This window comes from Megalobrama amblycephala, linkage group LG10 (genome assembly GCF_018812025.1).
Source record: "Megalobrama amblycephala isolate DHTTF-2021 linkage group LG10, ASM1881202v1, whole genome shotgun sequence".
Lineage (NCBI taxonomy): Eukaryota > Metazoa > Chordata > Actinopteri > Cypriniformes > Xenocyprididae > Megalobrama > Megalobrama amblycephala.
The window spans coordinates 19,083,534-19,103,122 of NC_063053.1; the positions used below are offsets into that span (position 1 = coordinate 19,083,534).

General features: G+C 37.3%; 1 protein-coding gene across 6 annotated transcripts in view; it reads left to right on the top strand.

Annotated features, from left to right (window-relative positions):
- zmiz1a (zinc finger, MIZ-type containing 1a) overlaps positions 1 to 19,589 on the top strand; it is a 167,052-nt gene that overhangs the window by 18,918 nt on the left and 128,545 nt on the right. The gene's annotated exons all lie outside the window — the stretch shown is intronic.

A 19,589-nucleotide genomic window follows, 5' to 3' on the forward strand; every position in this document is an offset into this window, starting at 1 on the left:
TTTGTGTCTCTATTGTGTCTGGCCTAACAAATGTGTTCAAGGTTGTCCAGTTTAGGAGCATAGCCTAGATGATCTCTTTTCACATTCAAATTCTTGGCATGTGTGACAAAAGCTTGCCTAATTCATTGGGCGATTTAAGGGTGGGAATCGTGAGTGATCCAGCTATACAATATTATCATGATATGTGTCACAATACCATACATAAAGGGTTCTGTTTATAAGTTGCAATACGCCAAGTATTGTGGACTTGTGAACTTTTTTTTTTTTTTTTTTGAGGTCCAAAATGATAGAAGGTAAAACTTTAGAACTTCAGATTAAACACAAAAGACCAAAGACTTCTAATATGTCAATATGTAATATGTTGATTTCATTATACTATATATATTTGTTTGTCTCACTTGAGACACAAATGTTTATTTAGGTTAAGACTTTTGAATAATGAGACCTAATATGAGTTTTTGTTTATTATTGCAGACTTGAGGGCAAAATCAGTTTAAAATGTCCTTGGTAATGGTGTTTCATACTGTAATTCCTCTTCTTGTCTATAGCCAGAATAAGATACAATATGTTTTTTACCAGCTGAAAATACTAATCGGTGGTTTGACAGGTTGACATTTAACTGTTAGCACACTATTGTGGTGAAATTGTGAAACAGTAGGCCCACGTTCATTCATCATAAAGCCAAACAGTCGTCTAGCCACCACCCGCACACGCCCACTCTTGAACCTGAGTCAGGCTTTGTTTGACTCCACATGCTGCACTGTGGATCATTTATACGCTTAATACGCTGATGGCCTTTTTTAACAGTTCACATTACGTCTGCATAACCGCCTGCTCGACTTGTGTGTGCACTTTCGTTTCTGTGTTGATCCGGGTTAATACGTTAACGTGAAGTGTAGCCTCCGAACTACAGATTATTCAGACAATAGGAGTGCATGACTTCTTATTTCCTTGCAGACTTACGGGTACGTTGTTCCGTTTCATCTTGCGGTTCGTGACCTCGGTGAAGCAGAGGGAGAGGGACTTTTGATTTTAATTACATGCATCTGCAAAGAGCGTGGCGTGGGACCGAATCTGCTTCCAGGCTGCATAAGTTGAAAGCTTGTTGAAGGCTGCCTCCGACTCTCGAGCTGACAATGTGACCATGGATGCACTGGGATGCGATGTGCAAAGCATTAGCTAGCTGGTGCCATTCTAAGTGCTTTACCCCTCAGATAGGGACTGTCAGGCCCACACTGTCACGGGCTCATGCATGTTTGATTTGACGCTCTTTGAAAAATGAACGCAGAAGATGTCACAATGGCTGTATCCCGTTTCTGTCGGCGAGAGCAAGTACTTTGAATCAAAAAATGACACCCAGATACTCTTTTTCCGATGCAAGGGCTTGATATTTGGCACTATAAGACAAAATGTCCCCACCACACTGACAATTTTGCATGATCACAAGCAATTACCTTCGTTTTTCGGTGCCAATAAAAGCTCGCAGTGCTTTGAAGTCTGACTGCCGCTGTGTGCTGTGCAAATCCAGCTTAAGCAAAACAAACATATTGTCCTCAACCTGTTTTCTTTTGACTGAGGCAAATTAGTGTACATTCAGTGAGCCATGTTCTCCATGCTAAACTGTTAAGTCCTGCTACTCTTTTAAAGAGATCCATCTCTCTTTGAGAAACAAATATCTGCTTTAAGTACACTGATTCTATAGAGGACTATAAATGTCTATAGAGAGTCATTGAAAATATTAGAGTGATGTAACTGGTTGTACAAAAGCTGTTTAATAGATATTTCAACACATTGAAGTTCTAGATTTATGCTCTTTTCTGAGCAGTGCATATCTATATGCATTTATTCACACTTTGCACAAGAACGCCAATGCATCTGCATTCATTTTATGTATTGAAATACTGCCATGTATTCCATCATGTGGAAACCTTGGACCATGTCACCGCGTCTGAGCTGTCTGTCTCTGTCTGCGAGCGGGAGACTTCCCTCCGTCCATGCGAGTGATCGCTGTGTTTCTGAGAGGGACGTGCAATTACGTTCAACACGGCCCGGGGGATTCATACATGTTTTCTGACAAAGTAAATTAATTAGGTTTTCTTTGGAAAGATAAATATTATTTCTCTTCCAAATTCGCCTTTTACGGGAAGGAGGATTTGCGTTCGCGCGCGCCAAATGACACACACACATACATAACCTTGGCTTAGACATTTGCACAAGGTGAGACTAAATGAAAGCTGAATGAAAGGCAACTATGAGATGTCAGGAGAACATGACAAATGGATGGTGGCGAATGAAATTCATAGTAGATCCGCCAAATCCCTTAGTGTCGCAGGAAAAAGGTGATTTTATATTAAACAGTAAAAATGCATTTGATTGTTTCGCAGTTTTCTCTCTCTTTGCATTTAGATTCTTGGATTGATTTTGATCTTTTTTTCCACCCGAACTTGATATTAAAGCTGATGAGCTGAATTTTTCAGGTTTATTAATAGGCTAATATGTCAAGTTAGTTTTAATAAGAGACTAGATGATTTCTATTGCCAAGGTCCATTTTCCTTGTTTTTCTTCTGGTAACATATATGGGTCAATGATGTGACGGGTCTTTTTTTTTTTTTTTGTCCAAACGCCTTAATAATAATAAAAAACAAAGATATGACATCCAAAGTATGTAAGGTACTACAACTAGATCTCTTTTATTGAATCCAAAAGGTTTTAATTCAATTTTGCACATATAAAGGTATTTTAAAGATTTTGAAGTGTCAAAAGTTCATTTGGTTTAACCGTCCAAAGACAATACAGCCATTTCATTTGTGATTAAAATATCTTAAAATGTAATAAATGTATATATTTTTTATTCTGGCATGATTTTATAACATCATATATCAACATGGGATTAAAATTATGTGTAGAAGTCATTGCTTTGTTATGAGAAAGAATGTCCGGAAAAATGAATTTCATTGATGTCATTCGAAGTAACCAATATAAAGGGATCATTTTGGATCAAGTCATGCGGTCAGTATCATGTGACAGTATGTGACATCATTCAGACACCTGCAAAGGACCACATGGTCATGAAGCAAAGTAACTAACTCTAACTATTTGAGAAATTCATGTTTTCACTTGCTCATACGCATGTCTTGAAAGTTTTACGTCAGGTCATTCGGTACAACCACTATAAAACATGGAAAATGTTGTAATATTTTAAAAACTTGTACTAAATATAAAAGGTTTAATAGTCCTTTTGTTGGCTAGCTAGCAAGCTAACTCGCTAGTTTGCTAGATATCAGCCTGTTAGCATTGTTTGAAAATATTGTCATTCGGTATAACCAAAATTTTGGTTAAACCGAATGACTTTTTTGGTGACAAATTTTGTCAATCTTGTAAAAAAATGACAAAAGCAGTGTGAATTGATTATAAAAACCACATAATCTCATTGTTAACACTGAATAAAACTTCAAAATATAATCTCCATTATATTTTTTTATGTCAATGACCCATATACTGCATATAATAATTTTTTTAATTTAATTACCATGCTTGAATATGTAATGTTAACTAGGCATACAATTGTTATATGATCAACCAGTCAGCAATTACTCATTCAGTCTCGCAAATTTCATAATTTAGCCTGTACTTAACACAGTTCTTTAGAGTCTATTATTTTGTATGGCTTTTGTTTCAGTAAGAGAGTAAAATTTAAATCCGCAACCACTCCGGCAGATTCAGTGACAGATTCATGAGTCTGATTCAGGCTGAGAGAGAGTTCATGAGTCTATATTTGACCGATTTGTGAATGAGATGACAGTGGTCCTACTGTATGTAATAGAACATAATAAGAAAAGAAAGATGCATTGTCTTTGTTTTATTTTGTGGTATGCAATCCCTTTCAGTCATTACATTCAGATTGCAAGTTCATAACTCTGGTAAGAATACTTTTTCTTTTTTGACACTATAAATTCAGCAGCAGCAGAGTGCTACTGCACTGGTATGGTGTAATATCATATTAATCTTGCGTAGTATGCTGTTAAAACAGCTCATTTTCTATAGCTACATTAAGCAATTTTCTATAATCTTTTTTGTCATATCATATAGGTATCATTCTGATTTTCCATGTTTTTTATTATCTGGATTCTGCAGTCAAAATTGCAGAACTGCACAGCCAAGAGCTTTCTTTAGCACTTATTAACCGTTCAAGGCAGATCTCACAATGAAAATGTATTCCATCTGAGAACACACCTCTTGCTCCACAAATACACTTCATGCATCACAGCATCCATGCAGAGCTCATGAGGTGACAGCTGTAGGCAACAGAGAGACGTTCGTGGAGTGCTAGTGCAGACTCGGCGCCAGATAGAGCATGATAAATCCAGAGCCGTGTAAGTGTGTTTGTCTGTGCGTGTATGTCCAGGCTCAAATTGGCATGCAATGGCAAGCACCACTTCCCAGGTAAGTGCTGTGTGCCCTGGCTCTTAATGACTGTTTCATAAGCCACACTCTTGGTGGCCACTATGTGCCCCCCCCTCTCGTTCACCCCTGCGGTTCTGAACCAGACTGCTTCACACTCTTATGAGCTCATGTCTTTTAATATCTCTACCTGGGCTGTTCAGATAAAGAGCCATATTAAAAACCCCAGAGTGCAAATATTGTAAAATGGCAGGTCTGGTGTAGTGGTTTTCGCTGAGCCTTGTCATAGAGGAAAAAGTAGAGTTGATTTAATGGTGGCTAGTGTCTAAGAACTCCAAAGCAATTAGGTGTTTTTTCACGCCAAGTAGTCAGACGTTTGCTTATGCTGTAACAAATTGAAACTGCAAGTTTTGTGTCGTCTGAATACCACCACAATAAAGTTGTCAGCTATAAGAGGAGCGATAAGAGTAAGTGATATTGCAAACTAAACCTTGATATTTCATACCTCATTCTTGCGCGCATCTTCTGAGAAAACAGAAGCCATTGTTGCACTGATCATTTATCATTGCTGTAATGAGATTAAACTAATCGTGTATTCCAGAGACAGCAATGATACACTGTGTGGGGCTTGCCAGGGATCATCTTCAAACAGTATTTGTCATTGTCTCTCAGTGCTTTTTAATTAACTGTTGACAAACAGCGTAAGCCTTTTGGGTGTTATGATTTAAAAGCAGTCCCATTTCAGTGCGTCCTAAAATATGGTTTCTTTAAAGACAAAAGCAAGAAAGAAACAAATATGTTTTGCTATCTATTAGACAAGAGCTCTGTTATGTTCTCCTCCAAAATCTAGTGAGCTGACTTTGGAGAGTAACTGTAACGTTGATGGGGTAGTTCACATAAAACATAAAATTCATTATTTACTCATCATGTCGTTTCATGTGGAACACAAATGATATTTAATGAAAAAAATGAAAGTTAATGCTGTTTTGTATGGACAAAAAAAGTTGACACTTTCTTCAAAATTTCTTCTTTTGTGTTCCACAGAAGAAAGTCATACAGGTTTGGAAAGACATGAGGGTGAGTGTATGATGAAAGAATTTCATTTTTAGGTGTTAAAGGATTGTTTAAAGTACTGTTACCTTAGCAACATGCTCTATTAAAATAGTGCCCAAGGGATGACGTGTTTTTGTAGGCCAACCCGGAAGTTAGCGGCGCACGGGTTCCCTCGGTTGAAAGCCTATGCGTTTTTCCCATAGACTTTTGGAAAATCACAGAAAATAAGCTCTGTGTTTAACAAAGAGTTATGACACTTACACGTTTTGTCTATCAAGATAATCTTTACAAGTTAACACAACATTTATAGATTTTGAAGCCTAAATAAAGTCGTCAGATATAAAAGGCTAACAGTAGGCTATAAACGGACTACAGTGCACCATGGTCGCGGATCAACGTCGTCACCACCAAGCTTCCTCAAACTGAATTTAAAAAACAACTTTATTTAAAAACATGCTCGCTGATTATGATCTGTGCTGTTATGAATACTTTTCCACTTTTTCATGAGAAATGCTGTCCAAATGTCCTGTTTAAAATGATGATGTCTAAAGTCCCCGCCAAAGGAAGTAGTCCCTTTTAGCAATTTGTTAGCAACCGCCGATTTTAAGACACAGTAAAAGTTAAAAAAATCACAAGTAGGTTATAACTGGTGTGTTTTATGTCATAGATCAAAACGTGAAAGTATTTAGAGGCTTTGTTAACCACATACCTTATTTCAGGCGATTTAGCAAAAACCCATTCAAAAAACCTATAGACTTTACGCCGTTGGAACCGGAAGTCCTGAAATGCTAACTCGCTTCCGGGTTTTGCCTACAAAAGTGCGTCATCCCTGGGGCACTCTATTGGAATTTTATTTGTGCGAGTTGCTGCCTAAATAGATGCATTTCAAATGAGCACTGTTATTTTGGTATTAATTATACGCTATTATAGTATTTATTAATATTTTATATTGCTTTTTTATTAGCGTTGTCAAATCGATTAATCGCGATGAATCTCATCTAACATAAGTTTTTTTTTACATATGTATAATATGTACACTTCATTTATTTATTTATTTATATATATATATATATATATATATATATATATATATATATATATATATATATATATATATATATATACATATATATATATATATATATATATATATATATATATATATATATATATATATATATATATATATATATATATATATACATAATATACATATTTATATATAATGTATGTGTGTATATGTGTATTGTTGTATTTATGTCTGTTTGTGTACACACACATACAATGTATAAATATAAATATAACAATACATATATACACATATATTATGTAAACAAACCTTTGTTAGATACGATTAATCGATTTGACAGCCCTACTTTTTATATTTCCAGTTTTCATTTTAATTGTAAGTTTTAGTAATTTTGTGCTCTTATCATTTTTATTAGCTTTTTAACATTTTCTATATAGCTTTAATAGATTTATTTCAGTTTAGACTTTAAGACTTATTTCATTTAGTTTCCAAAGGCTACATTACCAATTTTCCTTTAAGTTTTTCATCTAATACTTATATATTATTTGTCAGCGATTGTTATATTATTAATTTCAGTAACCGAAAAATGATTTTTAATGGGTTTTGTTTTAGTTAGCAATAACAAGACCGCCGATTGGTCATTTATAAAGTCTCATAATGGTTAGAATGCTCCCTTAGAAAGCAGCTTCCTGTGTAGGCAGTGAAACAGCTAGCTATTTTTTGAAATGGAGCTTCTGAGTAAGTGGTTTTCTTAAACACGTTCAATGTTTCATTAGTGGCTGCTGAGATTGTTAATCTGCTCTTTCAGTACTGAGCTTGTTGCTGATGCATAAGCAAACAGTGTTCACATGAAATGTTTTAATTGCACATTAACCCACTGCTGGCTTATTAATCTGGCATGCCTTAAAGACAGCACGGCGTCCGTTACGTTCCCCCATAGTTTTCTATGCCGCCGTGGCCTTGGGTGAGACATTGAGCATCAGAGTGAATTGTTGTTTTATTAGCTAGATTGAGCCGGTGGCGCGATGCACGTTGGGTGCGTGTCCTCTGAGGATGCCTCTGAGAGCTCCGCATCTGCAGTAAGTAGTCACCAGGGACGGATGGCACATGCCAGCTCAAATTTTCACGGCGGCCCTCAGACAAGAAACAGCAGACCGGGAATAACATGCAGATCTTTTTTTTCCCCCCCGTCACCATCACAGATATAGGAAAGCAAAGCACCTTTTTCAGGACATCTCGAGCGTCTAATCAATATCACTGAGTGTTATTGAGGTTGGCTTGCTGTGCCTTACCCTGTTCTAGCTCTCGAAAGCTGCCTTCGTGCACATGGCTGTCTAATTTTCTCTGGAATTCTTTTGACTCTGGGACACAGGAACAGAGGAAACTCAATCTGGAGTGCCCTGAGGGGTTCCTCTGCAAGAGAATTCCCACCCAGATAGTTGCCAACACCCACACAAACATTTATGTAGGTTTGTTTTCAAGGAAGAGAGCGCAAACCTCAAACCTGCGTCACACCACAGCCGTCGACAACCGCAGAAGGCGAAGCAGCTTGTTTATTAGTGGGCAGGTGGGAAGTGTAACGCAGTTGAACATGTACACAGGGGCCACTGCTTATGTGCTGCAGTATCATTAATTAGATTGTAAGTTGTACTAACAAAGAGCCGCAATGTACATGCTTATTTATTTAACGTGTTGGCCCATTTTGTATTTCACTCTTCATTCTTTATAAACAAATGGAAGGAAATATTGTGTCTGAGATTGATAGAATTTATTTAGTTTATTTAATTAAAGGCACAATATGTAAGATTTTTGTATTGTATTTTGTTGACTTGTTTCCAGTGTTTAAATCCAGAGAAATCAGCGGTTTGTGTCAAGAACATGTCATTCTTGACATGTTAGGGTTATTGAATCAGCACATGTCATTGTGTCTCCTGCCAATGATGTCATATCCGTGTTACCCTCGATCTCCGGTTTTACTTCCATAGAAACTATGAAAGACGCTTTAATATATTATGTGTTTTATTGGACAGGTGGGCAACTGTTTGGATACCCTTATCACCAGCAAACAAATTATTGTTATATAGCTCAACACGGTTAGTATTATTGTTTGAATCAGTTTTTTTATTTACCGCAAATAACTTGCTTATACCCAAAAAGTCAGACACTATTTTTTCAAGTAACTAAGTAACAAAGCTAACACAGCATAATCAGAAAGAGCTTTTGTAGTTACAGTAATACAGCATTTTCTCCACTGTACAGTAATTTAAAATTAATTGCATGCCATTTAGCAACATAAGTCATCCCACTTTTATTAATATGATATTCTAATATCAATCTAGCTTACTGCAATGTGCAACAAGTGTCTCAAGCGACTAACATCATAACATAACTTTCAACACACTCAAATGTATTTTTAGTATGATTGATTTGACCAAGTAAAACAGCGCTGCGTTACCCCACAGTTTTAATTTGTTAGATAAAGTGACCTGTATGAAATCCAGCGTCAGCGTCGGTTCTGGCAGGTCACGTCAGTCAAGCTCGCATCAGCTGACTCCCAGGTGACTTACGTCTACCTATAGGAATACGCCTATAACAGCATCCATATACAAGCTCTTCAGTATTATCAGCAGCTATTGCTTTCTCAGGAGCAAATTACCCTCCTCTATCCCCAGCTCCTCCTCTCTTCAGTCAGGATTGGCCTTATTATTCCACCTGAATCAGACTAATTCTCGAAATATGTGTACGTTAAATTATGACATTTAATGATATCTACATATGTTGGTCCTGTTCTGTTTATCCTAGGGGGTTTATTGCTGCTCTCCCTGCTCTTATGCATGCTAAGGCTGCATGGACGTGCAGGGAGTTCTTGCCCAGAACAGAACCATACCGCCAATACAAACTATGCATTATCTATCATATTTGACGATAGTGGTCCTGACAGAACAAACGTATAATAACTGTAACAAAGTTCACGTTCAGGAAAGGAGGTGAATGTTAAACATAACTTTAATTGTAAAAAATGCATAAACAACAATACGAAAGGAGCGGCAACGGCCGACTGTGGCATATAAGCATAATAAAAACACCAGCGTAAAATGTCCCAGGCTCTCAGCTCCAGCCTGCTTCATACCACAGTAACTTTAATAAAACTTAAATACATTAGCTCATCCATGAACACGATTTCTGCACGAGTCCGGTCGGATTGCTTTTCATGCTCTCCTGTGATTCCACGCTCATTCACGGCGTTATCAAGCTACGCCTTTTTTTTATTGTTTTGAATAAGTGACCTCTAGCGGCGAAACTTGCATACTGTGCCTTAAATATATTTAAATTGAAATGTTATTGATTTGTTATTAGTATTTTTAGTGTACATTTAATAATTTATTACTAGGTGACGGTGTACGTTATATTTGGCTAATATACATTTTAACAAAGTCCCTTTCAAGGAAGGTCTGTTCACTCTGCGGCCATATTTGCAACACCTCCAGGCAGGTATTTCGGGCATCCAAGACCAAGTCCTATCTATTTGAATGGGGGAATCCTGAAATCTCAAAAACTGCTTGGCAAACTCCCAATTAAATTACATATTTCAAATCAGCAACAAAATCTTACATAAACCATCCCATAAATGTTGTTTCTTATGCTAAAATAGCATTAAAAAAGCTTATTTTTCAGGCTAGAGCCAATGCGCATGTGCAATCATAAGCGCGAATCTCGGGTTTCTATGGGAACCGAAGCCTCTAACCACAGCTGCAGTGACACAATGACTTTGTCAATCAGCGATTGGCTCTTTTACTTAGAAGGCGCCAAGGCGGGACGTATTCCGCCATATTGCGCGTTGCAGTTTCTCCCATTTACAACTAATATGAGTGAACTGTCTTTCTATGTAGTTTTTGATTTTAAGCAGTGTCTTGCAATGTGACATGCTAATACTAAATAGATTGTATTGTAGCTACATTTTTCTGCGTTTGTGCATTTTTTTTTTAATTCATGTCACGTCACAGAACTGCTGATCTAATTTGTCAACTGCCTGCTTACTTTTTATAGAATGGCTATGTGTAAAATTGATCCTTAAAAAAATCCTTTTTTTATCGCATTGCAGTGATCGGAAATGGTCTTTTGTGGCTATCTGTTAGAAATGAATATTTTTCTCTTTTTTTCTCTGATAGTCTGTTGGTATGAAATGGCCAAAATTGTGTTTTGTGATTTCAGTGTGTTTTCAGTGAGCAGTGTAGTCCCAGGCCCAATTTTGTGTCATGCCATCAAGGTCAATTGTGCTTTTTGTCTCTATATTAAAATAAAAATGGTTTATTTAGAAAGAAGAACAACTGTGTTTTGTCTAGAATTGACCCTAATAATGAGGCGGAGTACCCCGTGTTGTTAGCTGCAGCTGGTGTCTAAAGAATTACCACACGTCACTGCCCTCTGGCTATGGTTCGCCAGCTCATCTGATATTGAATAATGATCGCGGCTGGCTTGTAGCAAACCACCATTCCAAGTGTCTGTCACTTTAAGTGACTTCCACAATGGCAGCCTTTCTCTCCACCCTGTTTGGTGGTGGCTTCTTTTAAAGGGGTGAATTGAGAGCGCTCGGGGCCTGCGTCTGTACTAGCGTGTTTCCCGTTCTTGGCCTCCCGCAAGTGGAGGGGGTTGGCGGTGGCAGTCACGTGAATAGTAATTGTATTTGTGTTGGGTTCCTTTCAGGCTGTCGCTGTAAATCTGTTTGACTCGTCACTTTGTAAATCATTATGATGGCTAAAAGCCTTTTTATTGAATTAAGGGAGGGGGTAGTTGTTCTCCTGAGCAAATGTAAGATGTTTTTTTTTGTTTGTTTGTTTGCCCCACGCTCCTCTTAGGCAAAGATATCATTCGGTTTTTGTGCTTCTGTTATCTGATTTATATCTGATTTTGAATCAGAGTGGAATAATATGCTAAAAAAGTTTAACTCTCATTACATTGCAGATGGATTTGAATGAGTTGTTCCAGATGCTAAAACAAGATGGAAGAATATTTTAAAACTTGCAATCTGTTTTAGCTTTGGGTCAGACAGGGTTAAAATCACTAGATGAGGATTGTCAAACTCAAAGTGTCACTTACTAGCAAAACTGGTTTCGGCTGACAGAAACATGACAAAGTGCATCATGTCCTGAATATCAGCAAGATCAGCTTGACTTGTTGTCTGATAAACATCTCCGTGCTCCTCTGCACTCCCCTCTGCCACTGGTGGCTGGCATCATGCGTGGCGGCAGGCATTTGTCACTCTGTGCTGATGTACTGTCAGTACACGCGCTAAACGGGATAAGAGAACCACGGATCTTCTTTATTCTCTTACTTGTTCGCAGAGGCAGCAAGAAAGTCATGTTTTTGAATAAGATGTCTTATCGTTTCCATAAAGATGGCATTGTCAGCTGAAATGATGTTTCTTGTTGTTAGAGATAGGGGTGTTATGAACACGGGTTTAGATTTGAATGGAGCGTCAGTTGTATGTTGATACACTGAAGGTCTCAAACAGCTAATGTCAACTGTGGGTGCAGCTGTTGACGTCAAATGAGTGTCCTGTTTGAAGTTACTGTAAAATGCTGTTCGCAACCTATTTTGCTTCTGTAATGTGACGTATTTCTGAGTGAAACGGGATATTGTTGGGAAAAAAAAAAGTAGGGCAGGATTGTACTTATTGCAAGTGATCAGTTTGTGAAAAGTTGCTGTTACAAAAAGGATTGAAATGTAAGAGGGATTCATGAACTAAAAGGAATTTAGACATGTAGCAGGTTGTTTAATTTTGATTAAAAATGTAAGATGTATTGGGGATCTGTATTGGATATCTGCATGCTCATGTCCTCGTTACCATCATCTAACGCTAGCTTATAATCTTTTAAAACACTAATTTAATAACACTGTTAAGTATTTTTAGCAAATCTCGAAATGAATATCTATTTTTCATACAGTACATTAAAATGTTGTGATTTTCTAAATGGACTTACCAAATTAGGGTTCTTCGACTTGTAACAACAGCAGAACCCTTTTTGGTGCTAAATAGAACCCTTTTTATAAGGTTCCATATAACCATGCTTTGAAAGTGCTATAGGACCTCAAAAGTGTGATAAAGGTGATTGGTAGGAAACTAGTTAAAATTTATAGACATTTTCAGAAAGAACCCTTCGCAAAGACCCGTCCCCCTTAGTTACTGTTGCTTTGTCCGACAAGCCGTGACGCTGTTACGCCACACGCAGTGAAAAATGCATCGCGGAGCAAAGAGGACACTGACAACACGTCGACAGACAAGACAAAGCAGGTTAATTATGATATTAAACAAAGTCCCAGCTTTCAAACTGTGTAGTTTTTTAAGAAATTCAAACAATAAAAAACGTTTTGTGGCTCTTTAATGTGTCGTGACCATGGTCGTGATAGATTGCTGTAGCGCCTCAGCTCAAGAGGCTCGTAAGCCAATCATCTCTTCCTGCTAGTTCATTTATAGCATCAAATAAACGTGAATGAACATGAGAATGATTGTTGTTTCAAACGCGGTTAACCGAGGTTAATCTTCTAACTCCTGACTGCTTTGTCGGACAAAATGGCAGATTCAGCGTTCTGATTGGTTAGATCGCTTGTCAATCAAACTCCCGGCAAAGGGTCGATTGAATGGCTAAGCTCCAGAAAACCAGTAATGTTGTGGTTTTGACAGTTACAGATTTGAAAAGCAAAAAGGCGGGAAAAAAGAACCCTGAACTCTAACACAAAGAACCATTTCAGCATGTAAAGGGTTCTTCAGGGTTTTAAATAGAACTGTTGCTACGTGTAAAGAACCTTCAAAGAACCATCTTTTTTTAGAGTGTATTTTATTTTTAATTTATATTTTTATTTATATATATTAAATACTATAGAATTTTAATATCGTCCAGTTATCGGTTATCAGCCATAACATAAAAAATATTGATGTGATATGTGCATCACTACTTATTTGTTTGCTTTGAACGGTCTTAAAAGGGTGATCATAAATTGGGTCAGTTTTGATCCCAAGTTAACTTCACCAGCGAGAAAGTTGGTTTTATGTACTTTAATATGTTTGTACTCCGGGAGGGCATTCTCTGGAAGTATGTACTCTGATGGGCAGATCCACTTTTGTAGTACGAGGGAGGAGAAACTGCTGGAATTTCTCACAGTTGCCTGTCTGACAGAGTAACAACTCAAGCTGAAAACTCTTCTGGAAAATATTGATGTTGGAGGAAGTCAGTAGGCTGTCACAAGAGTGGAAGACTTTATGTGCATGGTGATGAATGTGTCCTTGGCATCTCCAGTGCTTTTGGAGTTTTTATCCAAGCATTTGGATATTATCCTGATCTCATGCAGTTTGTTTCCTAATTAGAATTCAGTTCATTTCAACAGCCATAGAGTCAGTCTGTATTTTGGGAGTTTCAGCAGTTTATCGGTTCTACAAATTGGTCGTGACAATTGAGGAGAAGATTAATAATTATATCCCATTACGGTAATAGACGCCCTAAAACTGCCTCCTGGATAGACGCAGCTCTCAAAGGAGCGTGGATTTGATCATTCGCTTAGGCTTCCGGGAATTATCTCAGAAGTGAATCTGACATTTTGTTTATTCAGTTTTCCCACAAAGTATTGTTCAGTGAAAGACAGTGCAGACAGATTGCATTCGGGCCTGTCAGTCACAGGTGCAGTCTTTTCCATCTCTGATAGTTAATTAAGTCGTGACACATGTTTGGCAAGATGCCCACGTCCCAATGGATTATGAAATTATTATAGAAGGCATTCAGAATAGAGGAGCAGAAAGATCAATATTGCATGTTTGCATAAGCTCATTACTAAAGACTTCAAACGGAGGAAACATTTCTGTTGTATTATGTAGTGCTTAACATGTGGTAGGCCTCTTACACTCTTGTTGCTAATTTGCTAGCGCAATAATAAATGTAAATTTTATATACATTTTAAACAAAAAATACAGTTTATCAGCTTAAATTACTGTCATATTATAAGTAAACAAGTGCTTCATGATAAATGTACAAGTTGTCTGTAGGACTTTATCCTGGGCTTTGAATTATAGCCATGTAAAGCATCATGGATGTTCATAGAGCCACTGTTTACTTGATTTTTGCATTTTAAATTATGTTGCATCTATTTTACAAATCTAAATTTGCATTCAAATATTTTTGCTCATTAATCATAGTCAAACTGTGGCATGTCGTGACTTGTATATTGTTTGCATAGGGTCACACAAATTCAAGCACAATTGTTTTGCCTCTTTATAAAGCCTGTACCTTCTACTTTCATAAACAGTTTGATAAATTGGTGACTGCTGATAATGACTTACTCTGTCAAATGTGAAATTGTGAATGGTTTGCGTTTTTTGTGTGGTGTTGTTTTTCAGTTTTTACTGAGTGACTTGTGCTTGTATTCGTTGTACACTAGGTCGACTGTGAGTGAAATCAAATAAACAAGATTGACTGGATGAGAGCCAAGACACATTACTGGCACAGGGATTGCTGTCAAAAACATCTCCGAGGATAATTAGCTGTGCTCTATCACTGCCGATTTCGCTTCTTAAAGCCACGTTTATGTACATGATGCCCAGGCCTGTTAAGTCTAGGGGGTGTGTAATAAATTATTGACTTTAGTGCTAAGATAAATATTAGTTTCCTGTAATTTACTCAATAATAACATATTATTTGCTAATAATGAGTCAGATTATATACTGTCGCAACAATCGGAGTGATACATAGTAGAACACCCACTAAATATTTACCTTTTTAAAGACTGGCTGTGATGTGGCTTTATGGAAGCAAAGTCATTCGGCCATGAATAGCAGGCCGGTGTTGTGCACTTGTCAATAATTTCAGGATATTTCCTGTCTGATATGATTCCTCAGTTAGCCAAAGCTGTCTTTTAGACTAGTGGTGAGTCTCACGATTCGATTCAAATAGATTTTTGGGGTCACGATTCAAATTATATTGAACTATTTTATTCATAATAAATTATATTTCCTGCCTTTTTGTAGGATATTGGTAATACTATTTATATTGTTTATATTTGTTTCCCTTGGTATAGTTTTGCCATGTCTGCTTAATATATTGTGTTTTTAAGGGCTTGTTTTTCTTTTTTGTGATATCTGGCAACTCTTCATCTGGAGTTTTAATGAAGAGAGGAGCAGCAGTATAAGCAAACTGAACAGAGGCTACTGTTAGTGTTGACTGGTTGGGAGTTATTTAATAACTTAAATTGTTTAAATTACGGTAAAATTACAGTTGTTTAAATTATACACTCCTTGTAACCACGTTATTATTTTACTGTAGGGATGTGCACGAGTACTCGGATGTGACAGCAACGATCTATCATGAAAACGATGTTTTATTATAATATTTTTTTCTTGCGTCCTTTTGTGCAGATGTAAGTTTTTACTTTTATGCTGTATATATATCTGATTAATCTCATATAGGATGCGTTTGGTTTAGTTTATTAACCCGCTTACAAAATGCTTCTTTTTAGCAGTATTTATTATAGGCTATGACATTATTGACTATGATTGGGTTATTTGAAATAGCCATATTTCTTTTAGATGTTTCTTTTTAAAAAACATTGATATTATAATTAATTCAGCAGTGTTATTTTTTTCTCGTCACATTTTTCGACATTAGGTTATGTTTGAATTAAAATCGTTTCTTGTCAAGGCTTCGAAAATGCGCAGGGATGTCTTTTGTCCAGATGAAAGTTGTAATGTTGCGATTATGTTGTGTATCTAAGACATCTTATCTAACCTCATATAGGATGTGTCATATAGAATGGGCTTCAGTTTGGTGTTCATTCATTCTTCAGCTTCACCACATGTAGCTATTCATTTTGGATCTTTCTTTTTCGAAAAAAATGATGCAATATTGATAATCTAACAGTTTTATTTTTCTAGTCATATTTTCATAGACATTTGTCAACATTAATTTTCGTAACAGTGTTTTAATTAAAATATTTTCATAATCGCCATGATGGACACCCCCCCCCCCCCCCTCAATTTTGTCCAATGAAAAATGGACAAAAAGTCTTTTGCATCATTAAAATGTGATCGTTTTATGTGAGCACCAAGTTGAGAGATGTATTTAATAAAAGGAAGTGATTATCAGCTGGTTTGGAGTTAGAAAAATATAATACACGCTGTTGTATTCTCAATATTTAGTGATTGCGTGTCCACGTTGAACGTGCTTCTCATGTATAAAAAGTAGGCCTACCTCTACACGAGGCGGCAAGATCGCAAGAAAAGCTTGATGTGCTGGTAACTATACATTATTTAAGGCTGTTTTCTATTTGTTAAGATATTGTTATAGGAACTGTTGTTGTTGAAGTTTCATTCGTAATGACTCCTCCGTTACAAGCCTGTGCGCTCTCTAAACTGTCCAGGTGCTGCACTGCTTTTGCAGTTGACTGCAACCGCCTTTGTTCCGACAAAAACGTTAACAAACATTTAGAAAATTAAATTTTGAAATTTGTGAATTGATTTGAATCGCTAAAAGAATCACAATTCATGTGTGAATCGATTCCCCCACCCCTATTTCAGACCCACTATAACGCTCTACTTATTCTATGTACAGTACAGCAGGCTATGATATGATCTTAGCAAAGCTGACAGTGACGCTGCACAAAAGAGTGCTTTTAGCTATTATACTCAATCAAAGGTCATTTGGTTGTTGTAGAGACAAATAAGAAGCAATAACAGAATCCCGCTGAAATGTCATTGCAGACCGTAGATGAAATCGATGGATGGAGAGAAGGAAAGGGTTGTACTGGCAGGGAAAGTATAGGAGCTTAGTCACAGTCTTGGAACCCAGGATTACTGTTGACGTCTAAGGAAAGCCTTGACCTCAGAAGGGATTCCCCAAACATTGATGTGTTCCACCCTGAAAACGTAACTTTTTCCACTAAAAGAAAACATGAGGGCAAAGCTGAATTTTCAGCAGCCATTGCTCCAGTCTTCAGTGTCAAATAAAATCCATCAGAAATGATTCCAAGATGATTTGATGCTACTTTTCTTATTATCACAGTTAGAAATTGTTTGCAAAACTTTTTTCAGGACTGAATAGAAAGTTAAAAAGAACAGCATTAATTTGAAATTGTCTTTACTGTCACTTATGTTCAATTTAATACATCCTTACTGAATAAAAGTGTTATTCTTCATGCTTTTGCTGGTACTTTGCAATTAGTGTACTGTTATAGCCAAAATGAAGCAAAGTTATTGCTAAAATTATAACTATAGAGTCCTCAAGATCCCCATGATGAATTATGGCATTATCAGCAATTCATTTCCTTCAGATCATTGTACTTTTTGTTGCTAGAGGAAACCCCAGATGTTTGTATGAGGTTTCAGTTACTCCTGAAGACAATAACCAGCTCTGATGTTGGCAGGTAGACTCCATCATGGATGGGCTGCCAGCCTTTGATGTTACGATGCCAGGGCAGAAAGCACTTGCATGCGGACACTAATTGGGCGATTGGCACCAAAGGACTTTGCACAGAGATACTCTGTATTCCATTAGTCAGAGTGGGTGCAAGTTTGATTATGCTTGGCGTAGGCATAACCTAATAGAAAATATTTGCCTGGTTCTAATTCTAATTTAGTCAGTTTGCAATTAGACATACTGGCAAATGATTCCCAGTGCAGCTGTAAATGTCTGATTGTCAAAGATATAAGAGATGAGTTGTTTGTTAGTCCATACCGAATGTATTTGTTAAAATCCTTGACCTAGGGGATCTGTTTTATCAACTGCAATACAGACTTAGTTTAGGGGCGATAAATCTTAATTGTCTGCTTTATTTTAATACTTCAATTGAAGTGAGATATCGGAGCGTAGGCCCTCCACCTTTAAGTGAGATCCGACACTTGAGGGAGTGAAGTGTTTTCGCTGGGAAGTGCATGAATGATTGATAGCAGGAGCAGAGCTGTTTAAAATCGTCTTGCTCCCTGCTAATCAATAATTCAAAGCACTTTCTGTATTTTGGTGGCACATTAAATATCAGTCACCGGCTTGAATTCTCAATTTGATTTATGTCTGTCAAATGCATTAGTGGTTTGTCGTGATTCTCTTCATTTAAATGAGTTAATTTTGCCCATGCTGGGAGTGATCTCACTTGTCTTAGTTTTCTCATTACTAGTGTTTCATGTTACAAGAGTAAAGTGTTGATTAATAATTAGGCAGCTGTTAGAAAGAAATGTCTGCTGGGAACTAGACACGGGATATCATTCATTGGTTAAAGTCGACCATTTGACGACAAGTAATATAGAATATGTTAGGGATAATGTACAATCAGCCGGTTGTTGTTATGACAGGGTATTTAGGATCCCCGCGTGAAACTGAGGGCTCTTGTATCACCCTAAAGGGGTTGGTTTTGCGATTACAACCATGAAATATTGTTTTAAGGTTAAAATTTGTTTATTACGTGAGCCCAAAGAGTCCATGGAGAGAAGCAACCTAGTACAGCACTGTACTAAATTGGTTTCCAGGGCCAACAGTTAGAGTACAGAGTAGTGGTCATTACAGGGGAAAAAAAAAATCACTGTGAATGCCATGATTGACTAATCAGAATCAAGTATTTCAGAGAGCATGTAATCATTGTTTGAAATGTGCTCATGATATGACTAAGCACTCCTGTGTTCAACATGCCTTCATTTTCCTGAGGCGCTAGAATGACGGTTTGACCTTTACTTCGCTAGAGGTTGAGGAGCTGGTCGTGGTGCATGCTGATGTTTCCATTTGTTTGCTTTCATATCCACGAGGAGCTACCAGGATCTCCTGCAAGACCAAGAGGGCTTTTAAATTTTCAAAGATAAATCACCCACCGCTATCGCGTAAGTGCTTTCTGCACCGCGTGGATCCCTGGTGTTAAAAGTCGGAGTCTGCTTTGCTCTCATCCATTCGCGGAGACACGCAGCGTCCGGTCCATTTGCATTAACAGGGAAACACAAAAGGATTTGAAGGAGGAAATTGCCTCTTGTAAACACAATGGCCTTTCCTGTGAGTTCTCATGATAATGTCCTGAGTGGCCTTGGGGCAGAGTCTAGAACATTCCGTTGAAGAGCGCAGTGAGGTCTGCTTCTGTTTGGCCTTTA